The sequence below is a fragment of the Lepidothrix coronata genome, unplaced genomic scaffold, assembly GCF_001604755.1.
Source record: "Lepidothrix coronata isolate B3197 unplaced genomic scaffold, Lepidothrix_coronata-1.0 Scaffold178, whole genome shotgun sequence".
In the NCBI taxonomy this organism is placed as follows: domain Eukaryota; kingdom Metazoa; phylum Chordata; class Aves; order Passeriformes; family Pipridae; genus Lepidothrix; species Lepidothrix coronata.
In genome coordinates this window covers 389,305-410,073 of record NW_016690358.1, presented here as the reverse complement: position 1 = coordinate 410,073, position 20,769 = coordinate 389,305, and positions in this window count along the sequence as shown.

Sequence of the window (20,769 nt, the reverse complement as noted above, 5' to 3'; positions counted from 1 at the left end):
AAAGGAGGCTCAGGGGGGACCTTCTGGCTCTGCAACCCCCTGACAGGAGGGGGGAGCCGGGGGGGGGGGTCGGGCTCTGCTCCCAGGGAACAAGGGACAGGAGGAGAGGGAACGGCCTCCAGCTGTGCCAGGGGAGGGTCAGGTTGGACCTCAGGAGGAATTTCTCCGTGGAAAGGGTGTTCAGGCACTGGCAGGGGCTGCCCAGGGAGGTGTTGGAGTCCCCACCTCTGGAGGTGTGCAAAGCAGGACTGGGCGTAGCACTGAGTGCTCTGGGCTGGGGACAAGGTGGGGATGGGGCACAGGGTGGATCCATGGGCTGGGAGGGCTTTTCCAGCCTCAGTGATTCTGTGAGTCTGTGACTTCTGCCTGTAGCAGAGCAGGGAGCAAAGGGCTGTGGTCCAGGACAGGACTGCTGCTCAGCAAATTTTGCCTAAACCTTGTAGAAAATATACTGACGGAAATAAAACAATAGAATTAACTGCTGGGTGCTGCATTCCTGTCTGGGTAATTCACTATTTAAATGGAGATTTCTGGGGCATTCAAATATTACGTTGCAATGCTGTTTTTTTTAATGGGACATGATTTGCCTAGAGCTAGATTGTAAGAATACAGAATGGTGACTTAATGAGGTTGCTATCTTTACTTGGTTTGCACTGCATTTACATAGAACTTCTCAGTATTTGATGCTTATTTCCTTTATTTAGTGTGGCAGGTCTGTGATCTTGCAAACAATGGGTAAAGATATGGAAGACAATGTTTAGATTTCCTGTGTTGGAAAGAAGCTGTGTAACCTATTCAAGGTAGAGGGAGGTTGCTGTTTCACCTTTCAGCTATTGTAGGAGATTTGATGTAAAAACAGGTGAATTAAACTTCAAAAGCTTCCAATCAGATAAAATGCAGAACATATTAAGTGAAGTAGACTTCACCATTTATTAGAAAATGGCCTATGAAGGAAAATTGGCTAAACTTTAAAGAGGTGCTGGAGTTGGCTCGGGGGGAGTGAATATAACTTTACATAAAACCAAACATAAAACTTTAAGCCCAGTGTGGATGAGTGATAAGTTGTTAAAGTTAATTGTGAGTGAAAATAGAGCTCTAAAGCATGCAGGGAGCAGTAGAGTCTGGGGTTGTTGGAGGGGTTTCTAAGGACAAAGCTGCTACACAATGAAGGATCTGAAGGGCAAAATAGAGAGTAGGTAGTTCATGCCATTAAGCTAAAGAATATTCTGGTAAATATGGACATGAAGTGAAGCAGAGGGACTGCTCTTGTGATACTTTGTTCAAGAAAAAAACCCTCAAATGCTCCTTAGGGATTCAGTTCCATTTAATGGTGTACCACCACATGATGCAACTCCTACAAGGAATTGTAAAGCTCCTGTATTCCATTACCTATGATACCTATTGCTAGTACTAGTAATTAATAGCAATTATTTTATCATAATATTTATGTAACTTCTACAAGGGTAAGTGTATGATTATATATTTTGTGCTATAACTTTATAGCAATCTATGTTGTGCTATAGGGTATAGTGCATATAGTTTTATATCTACACGATATGAATATAGGTTGTAAAAAGGCCTACGTATAAAATACATCCTGTAGAAGGTTGGTACAGCTGTAATTGTGTACATTATATAACACACTGTTATGACAGGATCTCTGTACAGTGTAATCCAGCACACACACATACACCACCCCATGGGACCTGGATGAGCTCGAGAAGGGACCCATGGGAATCTCATGAGGTTTAACAAGGACAAGTTCTGGTGCTCCACCTGCATCTCTCTCCATCTTTCCTGTCAGCTCCTTCAGGCACTGGAAGGCCACAATCAGGTCACCCCAAAGCTTCCCTTCTCCAGGCTGAACAATCCCAGCTCTCCCAGCCTTTCCTCCCAGCAGAGCTGCTCCATCCCTCTGATCATCTTGGTGCCTCCTCTGGACTCTGTCCAGCAGCTCCACGTCCTCCCTGTGCTGTTCCCAGGGCTGGAGGCAGCTCTGCAGGGGGGTCTCACCTGAGGGGCAGAGGGGCAGAATCCCCCCTGCCCTGCTGCCCACGCTGTGGGATCAGCCCAGGGCATGGGGGGTTCTGGGCTGGGTCATGTCCAGCCTGTCCCCCACCAGCCCCCCAAGTCCTTCTCCCAGGGCTGCTCCATCTGCTCATCTCCAGCCTGGATTGATCCTCGGGGTTGCCCTGATCCAGGTGCAGCACCAGCCCTCGGTCTTGTTAAATCTCATGAGATTCCCCTGGGCCCTCCCATTCAAATCCCTCTGGATGGCGCCGTCCTTCAGGTGTGGCAACAGCATCACTCAGCTTTACAATCCAAGAAAAGACCACTGTTTACTTTCATTTTGACAATAATTTGCTCTAATTTTCCTCATAAAATTTGGAACTGGATTGCCAATTTCTGACCTTTGGGTTTCGAGCTGTGTCAGTGGGTTTGGTGGGGCTGAATATGTCTGCCAGCGCTGGCACATGGGAGGTGCTGTAACAAAGCCCCCATCACAGGGCAATGCTGTAGGTCAGGTGTAACTGGAGGCACAGTCAAGAAAAGTAGGTTTATAAGATGCATTAAGTGGGAACACTTAAAGGACAGAGGTGATAAAATGAACCATCTTCACATCTCAACTCACAGCTTCCTTCTTCTTAATATGGAATCACTAACTTAGCAGAGCAGTTAATAACTTTAAGCAGTTGTCGTGGGATGCTACACTTCATCTCAGGCCCATGGTGTGATTCTTGGGGATGGTCCTGTAAAGGGCTAAGAGTTGGACTCGACGATCCTTGTGGGTCCCTTCCAACTCAGCATGTTCTGTGATTCCGTGATTCTGTGATTCTGTCTTAACTCTGCAGCTACACAGATCTACAAAACACAGATCTGGCTGGGATTAAAAGGTGCTTTGGCTAAGTTTCTGTGGCATTATAAAGATGAAGAAAATAGAACGGACATCTTAGGTGAGGTTCCAGAAGGAGGAAGTTGTTAAATCAACTGGTAGAAAATATGTCTTTAATAGCATTTTTTTCAATAAACGTAGATAGAAGTTAACTAGAATATCATCATATTAGTTCATTGCACTTTTCCCTACCACTAAACGATACTTTGATAGTCTCTGCTACTTCTGCTATGTAATTTATAATTATTTCAAAACCAAGAATGTGACTTGTTTACAGTAAATACTGTACAAATAAACAGTGGGAGATGCTCAGCAGTGCAGAGTTTCAATGATAGAACTTTTGTACTCTAAAAACAGAGGACATCTTGAGAAATCTCATTCTTTTGTGAAACAGAAAGGATAAAACAGACCTGCCAATATTTATTCATCTTCATCCACAAACTTTGTCTTTTAGCTGGAGCTTCGGCCAAGTCCATGTTCTCAGTAGCACATTAACTACTCAAAGAAGTGCCTGGTTGGTATCCTCAGATGGAAAAGATGTCGATAAATGGCAGAGAAAACACCCTTTAAAATTAAGTTTAAAATAAGGAGTGATGGTCACCATCTGTCTGGGTTATGGTGCATGTGCTGGCATTTGGCACTTGGTCCTGTTTCTTGCAGTTAGACAGTAGCGAGAACTGACAACCTTCATTTTACTCAAAATTATATTCTTGGGCTTCCAGGCCTTAAACCAGCACCATTAAATACTGTAACTGTGGCTTTTAGTCTAGGAGGAAGCAGAAGAATGGTTCTGATAGCTCAAACCTGCTTTAAATCACAGGAGCAGTAATGTCCAGGCACATTTCATTACAGCCAGCTAAACGATGATGGAAACAGATCCTGGCTGCTTTAGCACCTTTTGGAACAGGGTGGCAAACCTGGAATAAATTCCCCATCCCTTGCTCTGATTCCTTACTCCCTTACTCTGTTCAGCAGAGCAGAATCTGACACGTTCAGCAGATCCTGGGTTTGAAGAGCAGGAGCAGTCCCAGAGGCTAATCCTGTTTCCCATAGAAATGATACCACAGTCTTTTAGATGTTAATGCTCCAGTCCCAGACATACAGTGAAATACTCTGCAATCTCCCTTTGCATTTTACTGTGCAGAGACTACATTGTGGGGTTTTATAATTCACTGTTGAGAAACCCCAGGGCACGTGGTATTTGCAAGCAGGGTCTGGCTCAGCAAACACAACCTGTTCTGATGAAAGAGTCTGTGCTGGACCTTGTGGGAGTGTTTGTTGTAAAGATGGGTGGGCAGAGGCCTTGTGGCTCAGGACAGCAGTGAACCCTCAATAAAGCTCAGGACAGCTTTTAAGCTGTGGGTTTGGCCAGGTCTTTCTGTGTCAGTCAGTTCCTTTGTTTGGACCATAGTTGATTCAAACATAATTTTTGTGAGTGGTTCCATTGATTTTTTTTTTTTTTTAATCCTTTGGTTAGAAATAATTGGGAGGCAGATGGTTTAAATAAGGACTGGTGTGTCCTGGCTGGGTTTCCTGTGGCTGAGAAACAGATTCTTCACCACTGAACTACACGTGTTCTCTCTCCTCGCTCTTTGTGCTGACCAGGATATTGAACATCTCGGAACATGTAAAGTCTTTTCTTCTCTCCTTAGGGACATCTACAAGATTTTATGACAAAATCTTTATCCCAGCTTTAGTTGTCTGAGTTCTCAGTCCCTTTTTCTTCTAGGTATTTCAGGAATTTGCCTGGGATAAGAAAGAGAACACCAGCGTCTCCTTCAGACCAAGCAAATACATGAATTTAATTGTGAGAATACACAGGCTTGTTCATAATAAGTCCCGTGCAATTTGTTAGTGCACCTTTTCTGGCCTTTTTATGAAAGGTGGAGACACCCTGCAACTGGGGGTGGGGAGAAGAAACTTCTGAAAAACGCTGTACTTTGTAAGAAGAGAAAACAACATGTAAAGAAAAGCAAATGCCTCAGTACAGACAGTGCTCCTATGGCTGGAGGCGTGGTCTTGGAGCAAGGATCCCAAATTTGCATTGTTCTTTCCACTGCCACTTGCATATGTAGCTTTGTGAGAGCTTCTGAACCTCAGTCACAGAATTTTATGCCCTTCACTACAAACTGCTTCACTCCATAAACAACTCCCATTGTAATTTATTTGTTGAGGATACACTGTTCCACGAGCTTGACCGTGTTTCAAGAACTGTGAGGGCTTCCTAAGTGTTGGAAAACTGTTTAAAATCTTTTGTGCTTAAATTATAAGTCTTCTCACAAAGAAAATTCTGCTGGGTCAGTTTTTTAGGATATGGGCACAGAAAGCTGAGGGCTGATTACACAACCTGGGCAAAGCAGAAGGACGTGATGTGTTCATTGAGCTGTAAGAGCCTGGTTGGTGCGTTTGCTGTGAAGAGCTTCCAGGAGTTTCCTTACAGAGCAGGTCAGCTATAAATGTAAAGAGGAGGATGCAGCAGGAATTCTGTGCATGGCTGTGCTGGGACTGCAGGGAGACAAGGACCCCAAGCACCGATCCCAGTGACACAGAAAACTTGGTGAGCACAGAATGGAAATGGAAAACGAACCAAGAACACACCCTCTGTTTTAATAACCCTTTAAACAAAAAATAAAAGATATGTTGAAATGGAACAGGCAGTTTTCTTTCTCCCCCTAAAGCATGTGTCATCCCTTAAACCTTTTTTTGGAAGCCTAAAATGGGAGTAAACTGTCCTCTCAACACATGGGACACCGTGCTGGGGTGGCTGATGTGAGAGACAGTGGATAAACTCAGTTCAGGGAGCAAAGCTACTGGAGGCGATTGAGCTCTTCGTTAACAAGTCCCTCGTGCTGAACGAATGTAATTGCTGTAGTCAGTGTAATTAATGACTAATTTAGCACATCGAGGGAATTGAATAGATATTATATTCTTGGCTCTTGGCAAACAGTTTGATTTTCTGCCATAGAAAAACCTATTAAAAAAGTTGGATGAAGAGCAGGCAGATACACATTCCATGGCATGGATTCCCTCTTGGCCCACATTCAGGGAATAGAGGAATTGCTGATGCAGAGACCTCCAAGTGTGAAATCCTGTAAAGCAGCTTTGGGGCAGATGTTAGTGCTGAAGTCCAATTTGTTGCATCTTTTACATATGAACATTTTTTCAGTTCAATTTTTGCCACTAAACCAGGCTTTGCAGCCTGGGGGGTGGAAGTGTTGTCCTGGTCAAAAATCTCAGGGAAAGACAGTGAACAGCCACATCACAGATGTCTCCTACGGCATTTTCAGACCAACTGCTCCAGCACTGGGCTTGTGTATGAAACTATTAAAGTGACTTTCAGATGGAAAAATCATAAATATGACAAAAGTGTCACTGATGTAGAGGAGTCCAAAAGAGTGACCTGGCGTTAGCAGAAATAAGGGAGAATAATTTTTGTTTCTTTCTATTAGGAGCCTCAAGAACTGCTGATAAACATGAATAAAGATAATAAATAAATAAATATATAAATAAAGGAAGGTAATAGATCTACTCAGAGTAACAACTGGAAAAAATAATTTGAGGTATGCAAATTTTTCTCTAGATAAAAAAGCATCAAAACAGTAAGTTAGGAACAGTTGCTCCAGTTTCCATTTCACTGGGAAGTTCAGGGTATGGAGAGGACCCACTGTCAGTGTGTGGAGCAGAGGGAAGGTGTTGTAAGGGAAGAGTAAACAAAGTCACTAGAACCTGTAGAGTTACTGGATCACAGAATACTCTGAGTTGGAAAGGACCCAGAAAGGTCCAACTCGGAAGTGAGTGGCCCCTACAGGGGATTGAACCTGTGAGCTACTCTAAAGGTCTGTAAAAGAGAGATAAAGGAGTGAATTATCATTAAAATCAGTTAAGTGCCACCTCATTCCCATTCTCATCTAACTGGAGCCCAGCTATCTCTGGGACAGTTGCCTTTTGCTGCATCCTGGTTGTCATATCAAAAAGCTTGTGGCATAAAAATCGGTGGGAATTTAGTGGAATTAGTACTTTCCATGAATGTCCAAATACACATGAAGAGTATCACTGGCATGGAATTTCTGCTTCAGAGACTCTTTCAAAATCATAGAACTGTGTGATTCTGTGATTTGCTCTGACCTCTCTGTTCCTTCTTTGCCCACCTGGGACATGCTGCATCCCAGACACAGGGTGCTGCTGGCTGGAGGGTTCCAGGTTTCCTTGGCTTTGTGCCTGGTTTTCCTTTGGCTGTTTCTGTGGTGCTGCCATGCTGTTACGACCCGCCCCAGGAAAAGGGGAGAGGGGGGGTAACTCAGGTTTTTATCAATAATTCCCTTGGGGTGGATTAAAGTGAAACGACACTAAATAGTCGGTGTCTGAAAACATACTGGCAAGGTTTATTTTAACAATTCTGTATCAACAGGCATGCTAGCAGTTTGGGTGCTGTCATACAACAGTGTGACACAGAGATAACCTTTGGGGGGGGAGAACATGCATAGGGGAGAGAAAGGCAGGATAAGAGCAAGGGAGAGTAAGAGAAAGAAAAGCTGAGAGTGGACAGATGTATATAGTCACCGCCCACGGGGTCCAGCGATGCTTCCATGTCTGTCAGTTGAAGTGGCGGCCTTGATCTGCTGGGGGTGAAGGAGGGAAGCCTCCATACTCCAAGAAGTTATGAGTTCTATCCATGGTTAGTGTCACGGGCCGTGCCTCGAGCCTCCAACATCTCCTAGGTCTGTGTGCTGAGTTTTTTGTGTCTCGCCTGGTTCCCGCCTTTCAAGATTAGCAGAGGGAGGGACCTGATTGCTCATCAGATGTATCAATAGTCAAAAGCCTGCAAGCTCAGCTCAGTACTTCACACCTCCAACACTGGAGGGAGGGCGGGGCCTGACTGCTCATCAGAGGTATCATGCAGGTCAAAAGCCTGCAAAAAGTCTCTTAGAATGCATAAATCATTAACCATTTCAGTCTCTGACACATGCCCGGTTACAGCTGGTTTGGTTTGGGTGGTGGGGCAGCACTGAGACCATTTATCCATGGAACACCAAACGGGCCATCAGCAGGTACAGTCAGACAGGGGAGAGGGGAGCGGATGGTTGCTCTTGGTGATGTTACTCCAGAGGGTACAAGATAACAATATTTTTTATAATTAAACTTTAAACTGCTGTAGGAATAATTTAATTCTCACATCCCACCCCACAGAAATTAACCATTACCGCTGAAAGCCTGTAGTGAGAGTAGAGGTTTGCCCAGAGTTCACTTTATTATTGCTATCCAAAGGAACCATAGGACAGCTTCAAAACCAGTAAAATAAAAAATACATTAAACCACTACATTGAAGCAGGGAAGGGTTATTGTACCAAAACCAGCACCCCAGACTCCTGATACCCTGATATTATAGCCAGTGCAACCAGACTTTCTCATCTGCTAAAGAGGTGGGCTTGGAAAAACAGCAAACAAATCCCACCTGCAATAAATCATGTGTAGCTTGAGGGAAGCTGGCCCTGGGGACTTAGGGATGCAGCCTCAGCCCAGCTGCTGCTGTTTAACTCAGAGGACACCTTGTTAAACACAGAAGGAAAGAATCTCAAGGTAAAGAATTGACCAAGCTGTAGGTGAGATGTTCCAACCTTTGTGCAGCTTGTGAGGATGTGCAACGATGTAAATACTATTTAATCAGGAACCAGAACAGATGAGGGAAACTCAACTACAGTAGACTTATTTGAAAAAGAGGCTGGAAAAGAGGCTGAAAATACTATGGAATTAATGATTATAATAAAATAAAGTTATATATATATAATTATAATAAAAATGAGTTAACATAACGTGTATTTATGACATATAAGTGTCAGATTCTTGTAAATGAAATCGGAATAATTTCAGCTGATTTTTTTTTAATTGCATTTTTACCTCTTTTTCTATGACTTGGAAGAGCAGAGAGAATCTTGACTTCTTTCATTCCTGCCAGGTAATTTCAAGGAGACATTCCTGATAAGTAGGCAGCTGGGTGGCAGATCCCATTTTGGGAGCCGTGTGAATGCAGACAGTAGCATTTTGCTAAATAAAAAATGACTTAGAAATTTTGAATGTAATTTTCGTTACAAGGGATTTTTCTTATGGTTTTACTTCAAACGAGAGCAACTAGTGACTTGTTTTGAAATGCCAGGCACCCTGTTTGATATTAACAATTAACACAGTAAACAGGGATTTGATTGTATTCAGGTGGCTGATGACACTTTGACTGGCAAGGGCTTTCAGTGGTGTCTGAATTAGACTGGAACTACACTGGATTTTACTTGATGCTCTTAATACATCACTATTTTATTTCCAGGTCTTTGAATCAACCCCTCTGCTGCTGTTCATTCCTTCTGATTGCTGGAGATGAGGGTGTGACCCTGACTTGTAAGATCAGGCCCAGTGATTTTCAGTAATTCAGGACCTTCTTGCTTTTAAGTCAAATAAGAAGAGATAACCATTATTCTGTGGTATTTATCTTCCTCTTTCTTTGTCTAAAGCCAAGGGAGAAGGAGTGAGGTGTCTGCTGATTGGGGTGGCATCCCAGAGCTTCCCACACAGCTTCAGTTTCTTGTTATGTAACAGGAAATTCTGGGTCTCATGTGGGGAGCAAGACATGGGTGGGGACATTACAGACAAGGTTTTTTCTGGCATTGTCGTTTACCTGCTGCCAGGCAGGTCTGCTTTTCTTTTACTCTCTTTTTACTGTTTATGCAAACTGGTATCACAGAATCTCTAGACTGATTTATTTATTGTACAGCTGGAATAGAGGAATCTGTCTGTGGTCTCTGCATAGATGTACCAGGGAAAGGGAGGCTTTGAGGACATTGACCAAGGTTTGGGGTATTTTTGGGGTTATTTTTCTTTTATTTAGGTGTGGGGTTTTTGAGGGGGAGACTGGGATACTGTAGGTTTTTTTCTAACTGCAGTAAATTTTCTCTTTTTGTGTAACTTTCTCTGCTATGTTTCTGCTGATGTCTAACAAATTCCTCATGTCCAGTCCCTTGCTGGTGGAGGCAAGCACACAACAGCAAATTTATCAGACTTTGCCTTAAAATAAATCAGGTTTGTTTTTTTTTTTTCATACCTTCTCTTTCTATTAGAGCACATTCAGCCCAATAGCTTTGTAAAAACAGAGCAACAGGTAGCAATTAAGCCCAATTTTATCTTTGTGTTTGTTTTAGCCAGTTATGTGTAATTCAAGGCCGCTTTGCCACAATATTCATGCTGGTTGGTGCAAGAGCTTTCATATCCACAGTGTCTGCTGTGGACGGTCAATTTTAGTTGGTTTTTATCATGAAATGAGAAATCGTCTCCACAGGTTTTTTCCCCACATCTTACTGACCTCTCTCAGTGTCCCTGTTCAAGCTCTGGCTGTTGTCGCAGGAAGACTTGATTTGTTGCTAGTCTGCCAAGCAGGGATATCTCCAGGAGATGTTTCTGAAGGGTAAGTTCTGCTGTCAGAGAGAAGTAGTGCTTTGACCCGTGCCCTCTTCTGACCCTCCCTCCTGTGGCAGGAGGAGGATGCTCCGGCTCAGGATGTACCTGTGTGCTGTGGGAGCCCCGCTGTCCCCCTGCCCTTTGGCAGGGCTGTGCAGAGCCCGGCCCCGCCGTTCTCCCGGGATCCCCAGTGCGGAGCCCGGCCCCGCCGTTCTCCCGGGATCCTCAGCAGCCGAGGGAAGGGAGCCGCGGGCTGGCGTGGCCGGGATTTGTGATGTGCCGGGTCCAGCTGCACGGGCTGAGCTCACGCCTGGCCCGCGGCCAGGGCACAGCCCGCGGCAATCGAAGCAGGTGTCGGGGAAAGGTTTGAAGTGCCAGGGGCCTGGGTGAGAGATTTGTGTCTGCACAGGGCTTGTGTGTGGGTGACGGGCTTTGGGGTGAGTGCTCGGGCTCAGAGCAGTGGGAGGGTTTTACCCGGGGCACGGGCAGCCCGTGGTGCTTCGGTGAGAGTGGGGAGAGGAAAGATCTCCGGCCAAGGAACCACATTGTCAGCCGGGCCACGGAGGGGATTGTCCTGCTCTGCTCTGCCCTGGGGCGGCCTCACCTCAATATTGGGGCAGTTTGGGGGGACACAATGGAAGGAAGAGATTGAGCCATTGGAGAGTGTCCAAAGGAGGGACATGGAGATGGGGAAGGGCCTTGATTTGAAGGCGTGGGAGGACACTGAGGGCACTTGGTGTGTTCAGCTGGAGCAGAGGAGACTGAGGGGAGATCTCAGTGCAGTTCCAACTGCCTGGGCAGGGGCAGAGGAGGGGCAGGGACTGAGCTCTCTTCCTCCACTGGCATTATCTTGTTTCCTCAGAAAGATTTTGTGTCAAACCATGATTTTAGCTTGCAAATGCAATTCTTACCTTGTGTGTTGAAACTGTCTGACATCTGAAAGGCCTCCACACCTCCCCTTGGGTGAGATGAGCTTATTTGCTTCCTGAATTAGACACAGCCTCCAAATGCTCTGTCACTGGGCTGCCCAGAGACCCGGTGAGGCTCTCCTGAAGCTGAATTTATCCATACCATATCTGAGACTTTTTACTTCTTAGAAGCATGATTGATTGAAAAACCCCAATAATTAAAAGTTAAAAAAAAAAAAGAGATAATATGCAGATTTCCATTTAACCCGGTTTTGCTCAGTGCAGAGTGTACATGTATGGCAGAACTGGTGCTTGGCATTGCAAAGCATACACAGAAGTGTGAGTAGTGCAAGAAAGTGACTTTCACTTTTAATACTTTGTCATTCCTGTCTTATAGAGCTTTGAGGGAAGAAGGTTTAGGTGGGAGTTTAAGTTGTGAAATAAGATTTCTTCATTATGACTTAAAAAAATATCAAAGATTATATATGTATACATCTCTCTATGTATTTGTCTATATATAGGGTGGGGGTGTTTTGCAGATGCGGGTGAGACAACTGATGTGCAAAGCTCCTTTTGAGAAATACGTTTTAGTGTGTGGAGGAAGAGCTGGGATCGTAGGGGTAGTACTGAACTACTCTGAATATCTTCCCTTGCGAGTACTAAAAAGGAAGTCTTGCTCTTCCAGAGAGGAAGGAGCTCCTTGTTATGTCGTGGGCTGTTGAGCCCAGGCTGGTTTTCCACCAGGGCCCCCAGGTCCCTCTCTGCAGAGCAGTTCCAGCATGTCACCCCCAGCCTGCACTGGCCAGGGGGTGATGCAGTCACTAATCCCAGCTGGTATCTTGCTGCAACTGATGGTGCTCCCTGTGAGGTTTGGGTTTCAGCCCCAGCTCAATGAAGGTGTATACTTTATAAAGTACTCTTTTTTCCTATTCAAGAGGTTATGAAGCTACTTCCTCTAACTCAGTCCACTGTAAGCCTTGTTGTTAACTGAAGCTGTTCTAGCTGTACTAGCTACACAAGTACTTGAGCCTCCCTCATCCCTGGCACAAGTCCTTATCTTGGCTAAGGTCTACAGAAGTCCTTTATATACAGAAAGAATCCATTCTGTTGGCACAGACTGAGCTTTCTGGAGTGCAGGAGGGGTGCAGACCCCATGGCATGATGGTACTGCCTCTGTCAAAAGAGACCACCCTTTCCCTCTTCTGTGTTCTGAAATGGTGGGAGCTTTTAGATGGTATTGCACATTTCCTCAGACAGCCTGGCTTGAATTGTTAGTGGCAGATTAAATAGGAACTAACAGCCAGGATGAAACTCAGGAAAGAACTTCTTAGTCCACAGAGATGAACAAGGTCCCAAAGGAATCATTTCCTTATGAGCAGTCGGAGGGATTTTGCCAGTCACTCCAAGAACTCTGTTTAAAAAAAAAGTCCAAACATTTACTTTTGCATTTTCTTTACACAGTTGCATTTACCTGTTTCTCAGTGTGTAGAAATGTTCTCTTACTCAGCTAAGAAGCTGCTTTTCATGGGAAAGCTTTTCAGTCTCAATAGAGGCAGGAGCCTGACAAGGGTGTCATGGGCCATACTGCTGCAGATGCCTGCCACTGATATTTTCTGTCCAAGGAGGCTGTAACCTACAGCTTCACCTTGCATTGGGTTAGATTTTCATCCTGTGCTTGTTGACATAAAGCTCTGGGCTGTGTTTTGTGCAACTGGGTTTCCAGTTCTCTCCAAGCTCACTCCAGTGGTTGTGCAGCACAGACACACCTCAGGGACCCCAGGGACTGAGGTCTTGTTTCATATTCAGCTCAGGTGCCTTGGAACTGCTCCTTCTTCCCCATTGCTGCACAGCTCTGTAAACTCAAGAAGAGCTTAGCAGTAATGAATCTATCTTTGACATATCTGGATCCAACCCAGGCCCAGTTGGCTGCGTGGTTTTCTGGCAAAGTCTCCTTTCCCATCCTTATCCATTCTTACAAAGTGAGCTTTCCCCATTCAAATGTTTTGGTCTCACTGAAATGTTTCAGTTAAATATTTCTTTTGCAATGCTGTTTTCTGAAAATCAGTATGTTCCCGTGGAAATATTGGATCACGTCTAACATACGTTCTCAACTGGCAAATAAAGTCAGAGAAATGTCATCCAGCTCCTCTTCAGAGAGGTCCCATTCAGTGTCCAAGATCTGCAAAGCCTTCTTCCTTCCCAGATAAATCTACTTTTTCAGTGGCCTGACACTTCCTGGGAAGCTCCAGGAGAATGACGATGGTGCTGTACTGTGCCACATGCTCTTAATCCTATCTGGGGAGCTGCATGGACACAAGCCTGACCTGTTCTCCAGCCAAAGTTGCCCTCTTCTGGGAACGAGAGGGGAGCACTATGAATCCAGGACTCTGTCTCCGTTGTTACCTGAGCACCCCGAAAGCTTTGGAGGTTCCTCTGTCCCTCTGACTATGCTCAAGTGAAAGCTAAGCAATTTGTTAAAATACATAAAGGCCTTAAAACATACTTATGCAGATTATCCATGAGGTATTTTTGGGGCCCCTGGTGGTCTAGTGGTTAGGGTGCAGGACTCTCACCGCTGTGACCCGGGTTCGATTCCCAGCCCCCCGGGCAGATGGAGCTCGTCAGCCTTGTAAGGCAATCCATCTAAGAGAAGGTCACTCTAAACAAACCTGCGTTCTGAGGACCTCACTGCCACTGTCCAAGTTTGCTTGACCCCGGCAGATGAACCTCAGGATTAAAGGGTGGGCTCAGTTCAGCGCACGCTGTGTCTCACCTAAAAAATCCACTGCGCAGGCTCGAAGGGTTAATGACCTTTCCCAAATCTTCGCTCGCGAAGACTGGCCATTATTATTTGCCATTTGAAAGCTGAACCTCTGTGCAATCAGTAGGTTTCCATATAAACTGGGAACTCTGGGATACTGCTGAAAGTCTTCTCGTGGAAAAGTCATAATCTCTCTGTGAAGGGGTGTGTGTGAGGACAGAAGCAGCAGGGAGAAAAGAAAGGGAAAAGACATTTGCAGCTGGCCCTATAGAAAAGGTATAAAGCTGAGAAAAGAAGAAAAAAATGGGTCCAGGACAGAAAGGTGGGGAGGAGAGAGGGAGGAGGAGGATCACCGTAGGTTTGTTGCACTTAGCATTAGGAATTGCTACAGAGCACGCAGGTTGTAGTGATTTTCTAATACTGACTAATATGTCAGAAAGGCTATTCTGGATTTAGACCAATATATACAGTTTCTTGTCTAAGCAGAACCATATGCTCAAATGAGAGATCATTTTATTTTACTAGGATGGACAGTAAGTAGAAACATATTCCAGATTTCATGAGGTTTCTTCCCCCCTTGGCAGCCACGGTGCCGCTTGTGCTTAGTCTATGGTTTTTCAACTGTTTGATAACTGTCCGTGGCTTTACAGGACTCTAAATCCTCCTGCATCATAATGCCCACTGAACTGTGACTAATGACTGTGTCAGAAAGCTCGTTCAGCTGGTCACTCTGGCTGGAGCTGGTAATTTTTAGTAATAAAACACATCAAACTGATCTGCACAATATGGCAACATGCTGTACAGTAGAAGATGTAGCTTTTGTGTCTTTCCTTGAGCTAAGACTTAATGTTCTGTGTTCAGAGACTGACCTCATCCAAATCCTTTCTGACAGCCTAGAAAGAAGGAAAAAAAGTCCAAACCCCTTTGTGGAATGTGCAAGCTGGTGTTTAATACATGAGCCCATGCACAGCAGGTTGAGCAATCAAATGTACATAGATATTTATACAGTTTGACATTGGTAAATAGTCCAACCCCCTTCTCTCACAGCCACTGATCGTTCTGGTTGCAGTTCTGTGTATTGCTGTGTCACTGTAGTTTAGTGTCCACCACTAACTCCTGCCTTGGTGCTGAACCATCACTGGGTGTATCAAGACATTTTTGGCCTGATCCAGGCTTGTACTGAACTCTGGCTGTTCACTTGGGGTCTCCCCAAGTAGACCAAGGACTTGGTGCTTGTTGAACTTGCTCAGCTTCCAGGAAATGCTGAAGGAAATCCTGTGCCTCAGGGCTGTTTGCTGCCTTCCTGCTGCCTCCTGTGGACCCTCCATCAGGAACTGCTGTAACTGGGTGCTCATACCCAGGGACTCCGTTTAGCTTTTTAGCTTTTTTCAGTGTCTGCTGATGTTTTATGAGGGGATGGTCTTTTAGGGTGGACTGGTATAGCTGAAAAAAATCTGCACTTTATTGTAGGGCCTTGAAAGCAAATCAGAGGGCTGGGAACCACCAACCACAGGAAGTTCAGCAAGGGGAAATGCTGGATTCTGCCTTTGGGATGGGGCAACCCCAGATGTACGGACAGACTGGGAATGAGAGGCTGGAAAGCAGTGCTGGGAAAGGGCCCTGGGGGTCCTGGTTGATGGCTAGTTGGCCCTGAGTCAGCAGTGCCCTGGTAGTCAGGAGGGACATCCCTGTCCTGGGGCATCAGGGAGGGGATTGTCCCGCTCTGCTCTGCCCTGGGGTGGCCTCGCCTCAATATTGGGGCAGTTTTGGGCAACAACTTGGCATATTCTATGTTTCTGTGATCTATTACATCTGTTTTAAAGCCCTAAATTCCCCACATATCTTTGATAGTCTCCCACAAGCAAGAATGACAGTATTAAATTGGCTTTTAAAGGGATTTTGTAATTCAAAAAAGAAAAACAAGCTAAATCATGGATATATTTGCTTCAGTCAGGAGGACAAGCAGAACCATCTACAAGAACAGTCACTGCAACCTTGCACTGAGTAAAGACCAGAGGCTGGCTGCTGGGTACCAACTGCTTTAGCTGTCCCTAGGAGCCTTCTCATCTCTGAATTTATTGGGATTATGTTCTGTGCAGATGTCTGTCTTCCACTGATCTGCACTGGGGATGACTCCTTCCCACCTGGGTGGTGCTGCAAAGGAGATACAGCAGCCTGGTACTTGCTGACATCTCTTTGCACACCAGCAGGGAGAGCCTGTATTTTTTTTCTTACCTTAAGGATGGTTGGCTGCTGGTATCTGACAGCTGGAATACTCCAGAGGCAATTGCAGTCAATATTTTCCTTTGTCTTATCCTTTAACAGCCTTTCCAATCCTAGCTTTAAATATTCAACTCCTGAATTTGAGGGGAGGAGAATGGTGTTGAGGAGATGAGTTCATGCTGTAACGTTACCACCCGCCTGGATTTGGGAAGGAGATGGCAACAGATATAGTTTAGAAAGCTGTAAACTCATTTCAGTATTTAATTTGGCTTGCCTTGCTGCCAGGTTACCTCTGCCAGGGTCTCAGTGCATTACCCTTGGTGCCTACAACATTTGTACATACACATATAGCTGTGCACTAATGCTGATATACAACAAAACTAACAATCAGTTTCAGCACAGGAAAAACTCATTGATGATGTGTAGACTTCTCAGAGACAAATATTACTGAAGACTTCTTGAGACTGAAGGGTTAACACACGGAACTGCCAGTGCTGTTGGAGGGGTGTTTGTGGGAGATTCATTACAAGTACCTAACACCCACTTGACAAAAGAAGTTAAGTGGTTTTGGAAAATGTGAGTGTATTCTGTGGTGTGGATGAGTAATTGTGGCAAACAGTTGTAGTACCCACTCAGGGGTTTACAGCTTTTCATTTGTGAAGTTTATACCTCAGTTCTGTAACTAAGTCAGTAATTTTTAGCTCTGTTCACGTAGTGATCCCATGCATGAGACCAGTTGCCATTACTGATCTTCAACAGCAACCCACTCCAAGAGAGATCTGAATCTGTGGAAAAAAACCATCCAAGTGACACATGTTCTGTGGGGCCAAAGAATTCTGTGTATTCAAACCCAGTACTTTGCCTTGTGTTGTGGTGAGGACCTGCCTTTCATTGTGCTGTTGAAACATCATCAAAGCCTGGGAGTCCGAGGGACATTCCAGTGGAAACCTTTGTAAGCTGCAGCAAGGAACCAAAATTCAAAGCAGGTCTGTGGACTTGGCATCCTTGATAATAACAATCCAAGATGTGCCGAAAGCCTGTCCTGAGACAGACGGGAAGTGGGGCTGTGCGGCTGCGGGGGGAGCGAGGACGGCTCCCAGGGTTCATTCAGAGCTAAACACAGGCAAACTGTACTGGAAGTTGTAGGATACTTCAGGAAGTGACTGTTAAATGTTTCGGCAAAACTCCAACTGGTAGTAATACTCTGTTTAAAATGGTTTCAGGGAAGATAAATATTTGTGTGTGTTATCTTGACGTACAGTGATAAACACAGTTGTTCTATAAAAATATTGGTTTGACCTCAGATTATTTCACTAGCAGCAGCATGTGAGGCCCATTATATGTCTCTGAAAGCAGCTGCCAGCTGCTGTGAGCATCCAAGGTTTGTTGCATGGGCTGCTGTCAAGAACGTCTGTCTTGCCTTTTGGTTTGGGAGGAGTGAATGCAAACCTTGCTCTCACATCTCCATGGCAGGGAATAAGGATTCCACCTGCTTGAGAGGAAATCTCACTGTGAGCCAGTATAGTCAAGGAGATCAACAGCACTATGAAAATGTAAATGTTGGTAGTTTATATGCCTGTTCCTGCAGGTGTTTAAATGTGTGCACACAGTGATAATGGATGTCCTCTGCCTCTCAACTCCTCACTCTGCATGGGCAGGGCAGAATCACAGAATGTGTTGAGTTGGGAGGGACCCACAAGGATCATTCAGTCCAACCCCTGGCCCTGCACAGGCCCATCCCCAAGAGTCACCCCCTGTGCCCCAGAGGATCATCCAAACCCTCCTGGAGCTCTGGCAGCCTTGGGGCTGTGCCCACTGCCCTGGGGAGCCTGGGCAGTGCCCAACCAGCCTCTGGGGGAAGAACCTTTGCCTGACATCCAACCTGACCCTGCCCTGACACAGCTCCAGCCGTTCCCTGGGTGCTGTCCCTGGTCCCCCAGAGCAGAGCTCAGTCCCTGCCCCTCCTCTGCCCCTGCCCAGGCAGTTGGAACTGCAGTGAGGTCTCCCCTCAGTCTCCTCTTCCAAAGGCTGAACCAACTTTGCCATCCCAGTTCCTTCCCTAGTCATGAGGTCCCCTGGGATGCTTTTCCCTGCCTAGCCTGGATTGCCACCTTGCTCTGTAACCTCATCCTCTGCAATACTCCTGCAGTGACACCTTTATACTTTCTCCCAAGCTATGCTATTCCTTTTTCTTCTTAGCTGGCTTTTTTTGTGCTCTCATTTGGCCTCCTTTGGATGCTTTCTAATGACTTAATATCCTTCTTATATATTGCAGTGATCAAAACTCCCACAATATTCAGTATGTATCTGTTTTTTGGGGGCAGTGTCTGCAGCTGTAAGGTCTGACACAGCATTACACAAAGGCAATGTGTTTTTCATGCTGTATAATCTGTGTATTAGTGGTCTCTTGATCATGTAGCCTTTGAGAGCTGTCTGTTGGCACCATGTCTCTGACCACAGCTGCTGTACACCAAAGCAGAGCATCTGCCTACTACAGGAAGGCACTGGTACTTCCATCGTGGTGAGCCAGGTTTTTGCATCAGCTCCAGCAGTTTGTGCTCCTGTGAAAGCTGGTGAAAATGCTGTTTGAAAAGAAGCCATGTCAAACCTTATGTGGTGAGGGAAAAATGGTATTGACTTTCATCCTCTCTTTGGGTTTCCACCAGGGTAACTGCTGTGATTTTAGTGGCTGGTGTTTGATTTTAGTGGAGGGTATTTCTGACTGAGTGCAGCTGCATAACCCAGTGGGAGCAGTGCCCCGAGCAGTCACTGGGACTTGTCCTCTGCTGATCTTGCTCTCTGGCTATATAACACAATTCTGTTTCTGTTAAAAGAGTCTTAAATGTACAAAATGTAGTCACAGGTGTGTCTACATGAAGAATAAACTTACATCATGCATATCAACATACATTTCATGTGCTGCAGGTAGTGTGGAGGGTCAGGGTGGGGAGGAGGCAGTGATGGCAACAGCCCATCTGAGATGGTAAATGGGAGCTGCTGCTCCCCAGTGTTATTCCAAAGGGCACTTCCCGGGCAGCTAGGGGACTCTGCAGTGTCAGTCCAAAGGCTCTGCATCAGGAACAGTAGGCCATGAGAGGGGGGAACTCCCTCTTGTATGAGCAATGGCTGCATCTTCCCAGATTTGATGGCAATTTAGAGCAAAACAAATTGTGTTTTGGTGTCTTGCAAGCAGATCTCTGTTTCAACAGATCTGTTAGTGAACTCTGACCAAGAAGAGCGTCTTTGTAATTCTGTATAACAATTTTTGAGACTGGGAAGATGACAAAGCACTTATAGTCTTACCACATATAAAGACTATCCTGCTTTGCTGAGCATCCCTCAGAAAACAAGTTCTTATTCACACATGGAGCCATTTCCATTATTAATGTTCTGCCCACCCGTAAGCTTTGTTACTGGTTTTCAAAGCAAAAAATACAGATCAGTTTTAAATGGAGCAAAGCCTAGTGTTTGACACTAAATGAATGGCAGTGCTGGTAAGAATTCCCAGCTTTTCCCCTTTCAAATATTCATCCCTCCTGCCAAAGCCTTCATGTATTATTAGCTCCTACCATAGCTGTTATATCACAGCAAGATGTTTACTTAAAAAAAGTAAGTTTAATCGGAAAAACATTCAAAAAGAACAATCCAAAAGCCCCTTATCAGATACAAAACTACTCACACAAATGTTGACTGAATGCTAACAGGCTTTCTGGTTCCCTTCATGTGCTGCATAGGATGGCACAGCATGTTGTCATTGGAGAAATGACTATCTCTGAGGGCTAATGATGGATTGACAGGAATTTTTCCACTCCCAAGCTTGTTTATTCCCAGTTTTATATATGGCACCTTGGAACAACAGAAAGCTGGTATGAAGTGAAAGTAGGAGTGAGTATAGATTTCAATCTGGGACTTCTGTACCAGAGTGCCTTTTTAATAAAGGTGTAATAATCGGGAGAGAATATAGTTTTTTCTTGCCTGTTTCCTCTTACCCTTTTATGGTTCCTCCTGTTTTTTTCTCATGTCCTGGGTCATCTGCACTGATGATTAAAAAAGCTGGGAGGAGTGGCCAATCCCCAGAGAGCTGTGAACCCCTTCAGAAGGACCTCAAGATGTTGGAGAAATGGGCAGAGAGGAATTGGCTGAAATTCAACAAAGGCAAATGCAGGGTCCTGCACCTGGGGAGGAACAAACCCAGCACCAGCACAGACTGGGGGGGGACCTGCTGGAGAGGAGAAGGCCCTGTGGGTCCTGGGGGACAACCAGCTGTCCCTGCCCAGCCGTGTGTCCTGGGGGCCAAGGAGGGCAATGGGATCCTGGGGGCATCAGGAAGAGCCTTGGAGCAGGGCAGGGAGGGGATCCTGCCCCTCTGCCCAGCCCTGGGCAGGCACATCTGCAGGGCTGGGCCCAGCTCGGGCTCCTCAGCACAGCAGGGCCAGGGAGCTCCTGCAGCGGGGCCAGCGCAGGCTGCCGAGATGCCCAAGGGATGGAGCAGCTCTGGGAGCAGCAAAGGCTGAGGGAGCTGGGGCTGTTCAGCCTCCAGAGCA